Here is a 13148-nt window from a genome sequence, read left to right on the forward strand (position 1 = left end):
AAAAGTCTTTGTGTTCTGTGAAATCATCTCACAGAGTTACAGCTTTCCCCTAAAGAAGCCTTTCGCTAAGACAGTTGTTCTGGAATTGGCAAAGTGATATTTGGAAGCCCATTGAGGGCTATGGTGAAAATGGAAATATCCTCAGATGAAATCTGGAAAGAATATTTCTGAGAAACTGCTTATTGTTCTGTTAATTCATCTCACAGAGTTACTTCTGTATTTCGTGGATCTCTTTGCTTGCCTTATTTCTGTGCAATCTGAGAACAGATATTACGGATCCCTTGGAAGACTATAGGGCCAAATTAAATATCCTCCGATAACAAAGAGAAAGAAGCTTTCAGAGAAACTTCTTTGTGTTCTGTGAAATCATCTCACAGAGTTACAGCTTTCCCCTCAAGAAGCCTTTCGCTAAGACAGTTCTTGTGGAATTGGGAAAGTGATATTTGGAACCCCTTAGAGGGCTATGTTGAAAAAGGAAATATCCTCAGATGAAATCTGGAAAGAAGCTTTCTGAGAAACTGCTTAGTGTTCTGTTAATTCATCTCACAGAGTTACATCTGTATTTCGTGGATCTCTTTGCTAGCCTTATTTCTGTGGAATCTGAGAACAGATATTGCGGATCCCTTTGAAGACTATGGGGCCAAAGGAAATATCCTCCGATAACAAAGAGAAAGAAGCTTTCTGAGAAAATTCTTTGTGTTCTGTGAAATCATCTCACAGAGTTACAGCTTTACGCTCAAGAAACCTTTCGCTAAGACAGTTCTTGTGGAATTGGCAAAGTGATATTTGGAAGCCCATAGAGGGCTATGGTGAAAATGGAAATATCCTCAATTGAAATCAGGAAAGAAGCTTTCTGAGAAACTGCTTAGTGTTCTGTTCATTCATATCACAGAGTTACATCTGTATTTCGTGGATCTCTTTGCTAGCCTTATTTCTGTGGAAACTGAGAACAAATATTTCGGATCCCTTTGAGGACTACAGGGCCAAAGGAAATATCCTCCGATAACAAAGAGAAAGAAGCTTTCTGAGGAACTTCTTTATGTTCTGTGAAATCATCTCACAGACTTACAGCTTTCCCCTCAAGAAGCCTTTCGTTAAGACAGTTCTTGTGGAATTGGCAAGGTGATATTTGGAAGCAGATAGAGGGCTATGGTGAAAAAGGAAATATCCTCAGATGAAATCTGGAAAGAAGCTGTCTGAGAAACTGCTTAGTGTTCTGTTAATTCATCTCACAGATTTACATCTGTATTTCGTGGATCTCTTTGCTAGCCTTATTTCTGTGGAATCTGAGAACAGATATTTCGGATCCCTTGGAAGACTATAGGGCCAAAGGCAATATCCTCCGTTAACAAAGAGAAAGAAGCTTTCTGAGAAACTTCTTTGTGTTCTGTGAAATCATCTCACAGAGTTACAGCTTTCCCTTCAAGAAGCCTTTCGCTAAGACAGTTCTTGTGGAATTGGCAAAGTGATATTTGGAAGCCCTTAGAGGGCTATGATGAAAAAGGAAATATCCTCAGATGAAATCTGGAAAGAAGCTTTCTGATAAACTGCTTTGTGTTCTCTTAATTCATGTCACAGAGTAACATCTGCATTTCGTGGATCTCTTTGCAAGCCTTATTTCTGTGGAATCTGAGAACAGATATTTCGGATCCCTTGGAAGACTATAGGGCCAAGGGAAATATTCTCCGATAACAAAGAGAAAGAAGCTTTCTGAGAAACTTCTTTGTGTTCTGTGAAATCATCTCACAGAGTTACAGCTTTCCCCTCAAGAAGACTGTCGCTAAGACAGTTCTTGTGGAATTTGCAAAGTGATATTTGGAAGCCCGTAGAGGGTTTTGGTGAAAAAGGAAATATCCTCAGATGAAATCTTTAAAGAAGCTTTCTGAGAAACTGCTTAGTGTTCTGTTAATTCATCTCACAGAGTTACATCTGTATTACGTGGATCTCTTTGCTAGCCTTATTTCTGTGGAATCTGAGAACAGATATTTCAGATCCCTTGGAAGAATATAGGGCCAAAGGAAATATCCTCCGATAACAAAGAGAAAGAAGCTTTCTGAGAAACTTCTTTGTGTTCTGTGAAATCATCTCACAGAGTTACAGCTTTCCCCTCAAGAAGCCTTTTGCTAAGACAGTTCTTGTGGAATTGGCAAAGTGACATTTGGAAGCCCATTGAGGGCTATGGTGAAAAATGAAATATCCTCAGATGAAATCTGGAAAGAAGCTTTCTGAGAAACTGCTTAGTGTTCTGTTAATTCATCTCACAGAGTTACATCTGTATTTCGTGGATCTCTTTGCTAGCCTTATTTCTGTGCAATTTGAGAACAGATATTTCGGATCCCTTGGAAGACTATAGGGCCAAAGGAAATATCCTCCGATAACAAAGAGAAAGAAGCTTTCTGAGAAACTTCTTTGTGTTCTGTGAAATCATCTCACAGAGTTACAGCTTTCCCCTCAAGAAGCCTTTCGCTAAGACAGTTCTTGTGGAATTGGCAAAGCGATATTTGCAAGCCAATAGAGGGCTACGATGAAAAAGGAAATATCCTCAGATGAAATCTGGAAAGAAGCTTTCTGAGAAACTGCTTTGTGTTCTTTTAATTCATGTCACAGACTTACATCTGCATTTCGTGGATCTCTTTGCTAGCCTTATTTCTGTGGAGTCTGAGAACAGATATTTCGGATCCCTTGGAAGACTATAGGGCCAATGGAAATATTCTCCTATAACAAAGAGAAAGAAGCTTTGTGAGAAACTTCTTTGTGTTCTGTGAAATCATCTCACAGAGTTACAGCTTTCCCCTCAAGAAGCCTTTCGCTAAGACAGTTCTTGTGGAATTGGCAAAGCGATATTTGCAAGCCAATAGAGGGCTACGATGAAAAAGGAAATATCCTCAGATGAAATCTGGAAAGAAGCTTTCTGAGAAACTGCTTTGTGTTCTCTTAATTCATGTCACAGAGTTACATCTGCATTTCGTGGATCTCTTTACTAGCCTTATTTCTGTGGAAACTGAGAACAAATATTTCGGATCCCTTTGAGGACTACAGGGCCCAAGGAAATATCCTCCGATAACAAAGAGAAAGAAGCTTTCTGAGGAACTTCTTTGTGTTCTGTGAAATCATCTCACAGAGTTACAACTTTCCCCTCAAGAAGCCTTTCGCTAAGACAGTTCTTTTGGAATTGGAAAAGTGATATTTGGAAGCCCATAGTGGGCTATGGTGTAAAAGGAAATATCCTCAGAAGAAATCTGGAAAGAAGCTTTCTGAGAAACTGCTTAGTGTTCTGTTAATTCATCTCACAGAGTTACATCTGTATTTCGTGGATCAATTTGCTAGCCTTATTTCTGTGGAATCTGAGAACAGATATTTCGGATCCCTTTAAAGAATATAGGGCCAAAGGAAATATCCTCCAGTAGCAAAGAGAAAGAAGCTTTCTGAGGAACTTCTTTGTGTTCTGTGAAATCATCTCACAGAGTTACAGCTTTCCCCTTAAGAAGCCTTTCGCTAAGACAGTACTTGTGGAATTGGCACCGCGATATTTGCAAGCCCATAGAGGGCTATGATGAAAAAGGAAGTATCCTCAAATGAAATCTGGAAAGAAGCTTTCTTAGAAACTGCTTAGTGTTCTGTTAATTCATCTCACAGAGTTACATCTGTATTTCGTGGATCTCTTTGTTAGCCTTATTTCTGTGGAATCTGAGAACAGATATTTCGGATCCCTTTGAAGACTATAGGGCCAAAAGAAATATCCTCCGATAACAAAGAGAAAGAAGCTTTCTGAGAAACTTCTTTGTGTTCTGTGAAATCGTCTCACAGAGTTACAGCTTTCCCCTCCAGAAGCCTTTCGCTAAGACAGTTTTTGTGGAATTGTCAAAGTGATATTTGGAAGCCCATAGAGGGCTATGGTGAAAAAGGAAATATCCTCAGATGAAATCTGGAAAGAAGCTTTCTGAGAAACTGCTTACTGTTCTGTTAATTCATCTCACAGAGTTACCTCTGTATTTCGTGGATCTCTTTGCTAGCCTTATTTCTGTGGAATCTGAGAACAGATATATCGGATCCCTTGGAAGACTATAGGGCCAAAGGATATATCCTCCGATAACAAAGAGAAAGAAGCTTTCTGAGAAACTTCTTTGTGTTCTGTGAAATCATCTCACAGAGTTACAGCTTTCCCCTCAAGAAGCCTTTCGCTAAGACAGTTCTTGTGGAATTGGCAAAGTGATATTTGAAAGCCCATAGAGGGCTATGGTGAAAAAGGAAATATCCTCAGATGAAATGTGGAAAGAAGCTTTCTGAGATACTGCTTAGTGTTCAGTTAATTCATCGCACAGAGTTACATCTTTATTTTGTGATCTCTTTGCTAGCCTTATTTCTGTGGAATCTGAGAATAGATATTTCGGATCCCTTGGAAGACTATAGGGCCAAAGGAAATATCCTCCGATAACAAAGAGAAAGAAGCTTTCTGAGAAACTTCTTTGTGTTCTGTGAAATCATCTCACAGAGTTACAGCTTTCCCCTCAAGAAGCCTTTCGCTAAGACACTTCTTGGGGAATTGGCAAAGTGATATTTGGAAGCCCATAGAGGGCTATGGTGAAAAAGGAAATATCCTCAGATGAAATCTGGAAAGAAGCTTTCTGAGAAACTGCTTAGTGTTCTGTTAATTCATCTCACAGAGTTACATCTGTATTTCGTGGATCTGTTTGCTAGCCTTATTTCTGTGGAAGCTGAGAACAGATATTTCGGATCCCTTGGAAGACTATAGGGCCAAAGGAAATATCCTCCGAGAACAAAGAGAAAGAAGCTTTCTGAGAAACTTCTTTGTGTTCCGTGAAATCATCTCACAGAGTTACAGCTTTCCCCTCAATAAGCCTTTCGCTAAGACAGTTCTTGTGGAATTGCCAAAGCGATATTTGCAAGCCAATAGAGGGCTACGATGAAAAAGGAAATATCCTCAGATGAAATCTGGAAAGAAGCTTTCTGAGAAACTGATTTGTGTTCTCTTAATTCATGTCACAGAGTTACATCTGCATTTCGTGGATCTCTTTGCTAGCCTTATTTCTGTGGAATATGAGAACAGATATTTCGGATCCCTTGGAAGACTATAGGGCCAAGGGAAATATTCTCCGATAACAAAGAGAAAGAAGCTTTCTGAGAAACTTCTTTGTGTTCTGTGAAATCATCTCACAGAGTTACAGCTTTCCCCTCAAGAAGACTTTCGCTAAGACAGTTCTTGTGGAATTCGCAAAGTGATATTTGGAAGCCCATAGAGGGCTTTGGTGAAAAAGTTAATATCCTCAGATGAAATCTTTAAAGAAGCTTTCTGAGAAACTGCTTAGTGTTCTGTTAATTCATCTCACGGAGTTACATCTGTATTACGTGGATCTCTTTGCTAGCCTTATTTCTGTGGAATCTGAGAACAGATATTTCTGATCCCTTGGAAGAATATAGGGCCAAAGGAAATATCCTCCGATAACAAAGAGAAAGAAGCTTTCTGAGAAACTTCTTTGTGTATTGTGAAATCATCTCACAGAGTTACAGCTTTCCCCTCAAGAAGCCTTTCGCTAAGACAGTTCTTGTGGAATTGGCAAAGTGATATTTGGAAGCCCATAGAGGGCTATGGTGAAAAATGAAATATCCTCAGATGAAATCTGGAAAGAAGCTTTCTGAGAAACTGCTTAGTGTTCTGTTAATTCATCTCACAGAGTTACATCTGTATTTCGTGGATCTCTTTGCTAGCCTTATTTCTGTGCAATTTGAGAACAGATATTTCGGATCCCTTGGAAGACTATAGGGCCAAAGGAAATATCCTCCGATAACAAACAGAAAGACGCTTTCTGAGAAACTTCTTTGTATTCTGTGAAATCATCTCACAGAGTTACAGCTTTCCCATCAAGAAGCCTTTCGCTAACACAGTTCTTGTAGAATTGGCAAAGTGATTTTTGGAAGCCCATAGAGGGCTATGGTGAAAAAGGAAATATGCTCAGATGAAATCTGGAAAGAAGCTCTCTCAGAAACTGTATAGTGTTCTGTTAATTCATCTCACAGAGTTACATCTGTATTTCGTGGATCTCTTTGCTAGCCTTATTTCTGTGGAATCTGAGAACAGATATTTCGGATCCCTTGGAAGACTATAGGGCCAAAGGAAATATCCTCCGATAACAAAGAGAAAGAAGCTTTCTGAGAAAAGTCTTTGTGTTCTGTGAAATCATCTCACAGAGTTACAGCTTTCCCTTCAAGAAGCCTTTCGCTAAGACAGTTCTTGTGGAATTGGCAAAGTGATATTTGGAAGCCCATAGAGGGCTATGGTGAAAAAGGAAATATCCTCAGATGAAATCGGGAAAGAAGCTTTCTGAGAAACTGCTTAGTGTTCTGTTAATTCATCTCACAGAGTTACATCTGTGTTTCGTGGATCTCTTTGCTAGCCTTATTTCTGTGGAATCTGAGAACAGACATTTCGGATCCCTTGGAAGATTATAGGGCCAAAGGAAATATCCTCCGATAACAAAGAGAAAGAAGCTTTCTGAGGAACTTCTTTGTGTTCTGTGAAATCATCTCACAGAGTTACAGCTTTCCCCTCAAGAATCCTTTCGCTAACACAGTTCTTGTGAATTGGCAAAGTGATATTTGGAAGCCCATAGAGGGCTATGGTGAAAAAGGAAATATGCTCAGATGAAATCTGGAAAGAAGCTCTCTCAGAAACTGTTTAGTGTTCTGTTAATTCATCTCACAGAGTTACATCTGTATTTCGTGGATCTCTTTGCTAGCCTTTTTTCTGTGGAATCTGAGACCAGATATTTCGGATCCCTTTGAAGACTATAGGGCCAAAGAAATATCCTCCGATAACAAAGAGAAAGAAGCTTTCTGAGAAAAGTCTTTGTGTTCTGTGAAATCATCTCACAGAGTTACAGCTTTCCCCTCAAGAAGGCTTTCGCTAAGACAGTTGTTCTGGAATTGGCAAAGTGATATTTGGAAGCCCATTGAGGGCTATGGTGAAAATGGAAATATCCTCTGATGAAATCTGGAAAGAATCTTTCTGAGAAACTGCTTATTGTTCTGTTAATTCATCTCACAGAGTTACTTCTGTATTTCGTGGATCTCTTTGCTAGCCTTATTTCTGTGCAATCTGAGAACAGATATTACGGATCCCTTGGAAGACTATAGGGCCAAAGGAAATATCCTCCGATAACAAAGAGAAAGAAGCTTTCTGAGAAACTTCTTTGTGTTCTGTGAAATCATCTCACAGAGTTACAGCTTTCCCCTCAAGAAGCCTTTCGCTAAGACAGTTCTTGTGGAATTGGCAAAGTGATATTTGGAACCCCTTAGAGGGCTATGTTGAAAAAGGAAATATCCTCATGAAATCTCAAAAGAAGCTTTCTGAGAAACTGCTTAGTGTTCTCTTAATTCATCTCACAGAGTTACATCTGTATTTCGTGGATCTCTTTGCTAGCCTTATTTCTGTGGAATCTGAGAACAGATATTGCGGATCCCTTTGAAGACTATGGGGCCAAAGGAAATATCCTCCGATAACAAAGAGAAAGAAGCTTTCTGAGAAAATTCTTTGTGTTCTGTGAAATCATCTCACAGAGTTACAGCTTTACGCTCAAGAAACCTTTCGCTTGGACAGTTCTTGTGGAATTGGCAAAGTGATATTTGGAAGCCCATAGAGGGCTATGGTGAAAATGGAAATATCCTCAATTGAAATCAGGAAAGAAGCTTTCTGAGAAACTGCTTAGTGTTCTGTTCATTCATATCACAGAGTTACATCTGTATTTCGTGGATCTCTTTGCTAGCCTTATTTCTGTGGAAACTGAGAACAAATATTTCGGATCCCTTTGAGGACTACAGGGCCAAAGGAAATACCCTCCGATAACAAAGAGAAAGAAGCTTTCTGAGGAACTTCTTCATGTTCTGTGAAATCATCTCACAGACTTACAGCTTTCCCCTCAAGAAGCCTTTCGCTAAGACAGTTCTTGTGGAATTGGCAAGGTGATATTTGGAAGCAGATAGAGGGCTATGGTGAAAAAGGAAATATCCTCAGATGAAATCTGGAAAGAAGCTGTCTGAGAAACTGCTTAGTGTTCTGTTAATTCATCTCACAGAGTTACATCTGTATTTCGTGGATCTGTTTGCTAGCCTTATTTCTGTGGAATCTGAGAACAGATATTTCGGATCCCTTGGAAGACTATAGGGCCAAAGGAAATATCCTCCGTTAACAAAGAGAAAGAAGCTTTCTGAGAAACTTCTTTGTGTTCTGTGAAATCATCTCACAGAGTTACAGCTTTCCCTTCAAGAAGCCTTTCGCTAAGACAGTTCTTGTGGAATTGGCAAAGTGATATTTGGAAGCCCATAGAGGGCTACGGTGAAAAAGGAAATATCCTCAGATGAAATCGGGAAAGAAGCTTTCTGAGAAACTGCTTAGTGTTCTGTTAATTCATCTCACAGAGTTACATCTGTATTTCGTGGATCTCTTTGCTAGCCTTATTTCTGTGGAATCTGAGAACAGATATTTCGGATCCCTTGGAAGATTATAGGGCCAAGGGAAATATCCTCCGATAACAAAGAGAAAGAAGTTTTCTGAGAAACTTCTTTGTGTTCTGTGAAATCATCTCACAGAGTTACAGCTTTCCCCTCAAGAAGCCTTTCGCTAAGACAGTTCTTGTGGAATTGGCAAAGCGATATTTGCAAGCCAATAGAGGGCTACGATGAAAAAGGAAATATCCTCAGATGAAATCTGGAAAGAAGCTTTCTGAGAAACTGCTTTGTGTTCTCTTAATTCATGTCACAGAGTTACATCTGCATTTCGTGGATCTCTTTGCTAGCCTTATTTCTGTGGAATCTGAGAACAGATATTTCGGATCCCTTGGAAGACTATAGGGCCAAGGGAAATATTCTCCGATAACAAAGAGAAAGAAGCTTTCTGAGAAACTTCTTTGTGTTCTGTGAAATCATCTCACAGAGTTACAGCTTTCCCCTCAAGAAGACTTTCGCTAAGACAGTTCTTGTGGAATTGGCAAAGTGATATTTGGAAGCCCATAGAGGGCTTTGGTGAAAAAGGAAATATCCTCAGATGAAATCTTTAAAGAAGCTTTCTGAGAAACTGCTTAGTGTTCTGTTAATTCATCTCACAGAGTTACATCTGTATTACGTGGATCTCTTTGCTAGCCTTATTTCTGTGGAATCTGAGAACAGATATTTCAGATCCCTTGGAAGAATATAGGGCCAAAGGAAATATCCTACGATAACAAAGAGAAAGAAGCTTTCTGAGATACTTCTTTGTGTTCTGTGAAATCATCTCACAGAGTTACAGCTTTCCCCTCAAGAAGCCTTTCGCTAAGACAGTTCTTGTGGAATTGGCAAAGTGATATTTGGAAGCCCTTTGAGGGCTATGGTGAAAAATGAAATGTCCTCAGATGAAATCTGGAAAGAAGCTTTCTGAGAAACTGCTTAGTGTTCTGTTAATTCATCTCACAGAGTTACATCTGTATTTCGTGGATCTCTTTGCTAGCCTTATTTCTGTGGAAACTGAGAACAAATATTTCGGATCCCTTTGAAGACTATAGGGCCAAAGGAAATATCCTCCGATAACAAGCAGAAAGAAGCTTTCTGAGGAACTTCTTTGTGTTCTGTGAAATCATCTCACAGAGTTACAACTTTCCCCTCAAGAAGCCTTTCGCTAAGACAGTTCTTTTGGAATTGGAAAAGTGATATTTGGAAGCCCATAGTGGGCTATGGTGTAAAAGGAAATATCCTCAGATGAAATCTGGAAAGAAGCTTTCTGAGAAACTGCTTAGTGTTCTGTTAATTCATCTCACAGAGTTACATCTGTATTTCGTGGATATCTTTGCTAGCCTTATTTCTGTGGAATCTGAGAACAGATATTTCGGATCCCTTTAAAGAATATAGGGCCAAAGGAAATATCCTCCAGTAGCAAAGAGAAAGAAGCTTTCTGAGAAACTTCTTTGTGTTCTGTGAAATCATCTCACAGAGTTACAGCTTTCCCCTTAAGAAGCCTTTCGCTAAGACAGTTCTTGTGGAATTGGCAAAGCGATATTTGCAAGCCCATAGAGGGCTATGATGAAAAAGGAAGTATCCTCAAATGAAATCTGGAAAGAAGCTTTCTTAGAAACTGCTTAGTGTTCTGTTAATTCATCTCACAGAGTTACATCTGTATGTCGTGGATCTCTTTGTTAGCCTTATTTCTGTGGAATCTGAGAACAGATATTTCGGATCCCTTTGAAGACTATAGGGCCAAAAGAAATATCCTCCGATAAGAAAGAGAAAGAAGCTTTCTGAGAAACTTCTTTGGGTTCTGTGAAATCATCTCACAGAGTTACAGCTTTCCCCTCAAGAGGCCTTTCGCTAAGACACTTCTTGGGGAATTGGCAAAGTGATATTTGGAAGCCCATAGAGGGATATGGTGAAAAAGGAAATATCCTCAGATGAAATCTGGAAAGAAGCTTTCTGAGAAACTGCTTAGTGTTCTGTTAATTCATCTCACAGAGTTACATCTGTATTTCGTGGATCTGTTTGCTAGCCTTATTTCTGTGGAATCTGAGAACAGATATTTCAGATCCCTTGGAAGACTATAGGGCCAAAGGAAATATCCTCCGAGAACAAAGAGAAAGAAGCTTTCTGAGAAACTTCTTTGTGTTCCGTGAAATCATCTCACAGAGTTACAGCTTTCCCCTCAAGAAGCCTTTCGCTAAGACAGTTCTTGTGGAATTGGCAAAGTGATATTTGGAAGCCCATTGAGGGCTATGGTGAAAAATGAAATATCCTCAGATGAAATCTGGAAAGAAGCTTTCTGAGAAACTGCTTAGTGTTCTGTTAATTCATCTCACAGAGTTACATCTGTATTTCGTGGATCTCTTTGCTAGCCTTATTTCTGTGCAATTTGAGAACAGATATTTCGGATCCCTTGGAAGACTATAGGGCCAAAGGAAATATCCTCCGATAACAAAGAGAAAGACGCTTTCTGAGAAACTTCTTTGTATTCTGTGAAATCATCTCACAGAGTTACAGCTTTCCCCTCAAGAAGCCTTTCGCTAACACAGTTCTTGTGGAATTGTCAAAGTGATTTTTGGAAGCCCATAGAGGGCTATGGTGAGAAAGGAAATATGCTCAGATGAAATCTGCAAAGAAGCTTTCTGAGAAACTGCTTAGTGTTCTGTTAATTCATCTCACAGAGTTACATCTGTATTTCGTGGATCTCTTTGCTAGCCTTATTTCTGGGGAATCAGAGAACAGATATTACGGATCCCTTGGAAGACTATAGGTCCAAAGGAAATATCCTCCGATAACAAAGAGAAACAAGCATTCTGAGAAACTTCTTTGTGTTCTGTGAAATCATCTCACAGAGTTACAGCTTTCCCCTCAAGAAGCCTTTCGCTAAGACAGTTCTTGTGGAATTGGGAAAGTGATATTTGGAAGCCCATAGAGGGCTATGTTGAAAAAGGAAATATCCTCAGATGAAATCTGGAAAGAAGCTTACTGAGATACTGCTTAGTTTTCTGTTAATTCATCTCACAGAGTTACATCTGTATTTCGTGGATCTCTTTGCTAGCCTTACTTCTGTGGAATCTGAGAACAGATATTTCGGATCCCTTGGAAGACTATAGGGCCAAAGGAAATATCCTCCGATAACAAAGGGAAAGAAGCTTTCTGAGAAAATTCTTTGTGTTCTGTGAAATCATCTCACAGAGTTACAGCTTTCCCCTCAAGAAACCTTTCGCTAAGACAGTTATTGTGGAATTGGCAAAGTGATATTTGGAAGCCCATAGAGGGCTATGGTGAAAATGGAAATATCCTCAGATGAAATCAGGAAAGAAGCTTTCTGAGAAACTGCTTAGTGTTCTGTTAATTCATATCACAGTGTTACATCTGTATTTCGTGGATCTCTTTGCTAGCCTTATTTCTGTGGAAACTGAGAACAAATATTTCGGATCCCTTTGAGGACTACAGGGCCAAAGGAAATATCCTTCGATAACAAAGAGAAAGAAGCTTTCTGAGGAACTTCTTTATATTCTGTGAAATCATCTCACAGACTTACAGCTTTCCCCTCAAGAAGCCTTTCGCTAAGACAGTTCTTGTGGAATTGGCAAGGTGATATTTGGAAGCCCATAGAGGGCTAGGGTGAAAAAGGAAATATCCTCAGATGAAATCTGGAAAGAAGCTTTCTGAGAAACTGCTTAGTGTTCTGTTAATTCATCTCACAGAGTTACTTCTGTATTTCGTGGATCTCTCTGATAGCCTTATTTCTGTGGAATCTGAGAACAGATATTTCAGATCCCTTGGAAGACTATAGGGCCAAAGGAAATATCCTCCGATAACAAAGAGAAAGAAGCTTTCTGAGAAACTTCTTTGTGTTCTGTGAAATCTACTCACAGAGTTACAGCTTTCTGCTCAAGAAGCCTTTCGCTAAGACAGTTATCCTGTAATTGGCAAAGCGATGTTTGCAAGTCCATAGAGGGCTATGATGAAAAAGGAAATATCCTCAGATGAAACGTGGAAAGAAGCTTTCTGAGAAACTGCTTAGTGTTCTGTTAATTCATCTCACAGAGTTACATCTGTATTTCGTGGATCTCTTTGCTACCCTTATTTCTGTGGAATCTGAGAACAGATATTTCGGATCCCTTGGAAGACTATAGGGCCAAAGGAAATATCCTCCGATAACAAAGAGAAAGAAGCTTTCTGAGAATCTTCTTTGCGTTCTGTGAAATCATCTCACAGAGTTACAGCTTTCCCCTCAAGAAGACTTTCGCTAAGACAGTTCTTGTGGAATTGGCAAAGTGATATTTGGAAGCCCTTAGAGGGCTATGGTGAAAATGGAAATATCCTCAGATGAAAGCAGGAAAGAAGCTTTCTGAGAAACTGCTTAGTGTTCTGTTAATTCATGTCACAGAGTTACATCTGTATTTAGTGGATCTCTTTGCTAGCCTTATTTCTGTGGAAACTGAGAACAAATATTTCGGATCGCTTTGAGGACTATAGGGCCAAAGGAAATATCCTCCGATAACAAAGAGAAAGAAGCTTTCTGAGGAACTTCTTTGTGTTCTGTGAAATCATCTCACAGAGTTACAGCTTTCCCCTCAAGAAGCCTTTCGCTAAGACAGTTCTTGTGGAATTGGCAAAGTGATATTTGGAAGCCCATAGAGGGC

Source organism: Macaca mulatta, chromosome 13, assembly GCF_049350105.2.
Source record: "Macaca mulatta isolate MMU2019108-1 chromosome 13, T2T-MMU8v2.0, whole genome shotgun sequence".
Classification (NCBI taxonomy): Eukaryota; Metazoa; Chordata; class Mammalia; order Primates; family Cercopithecidae; genus Macaca; species Macaca mulatta.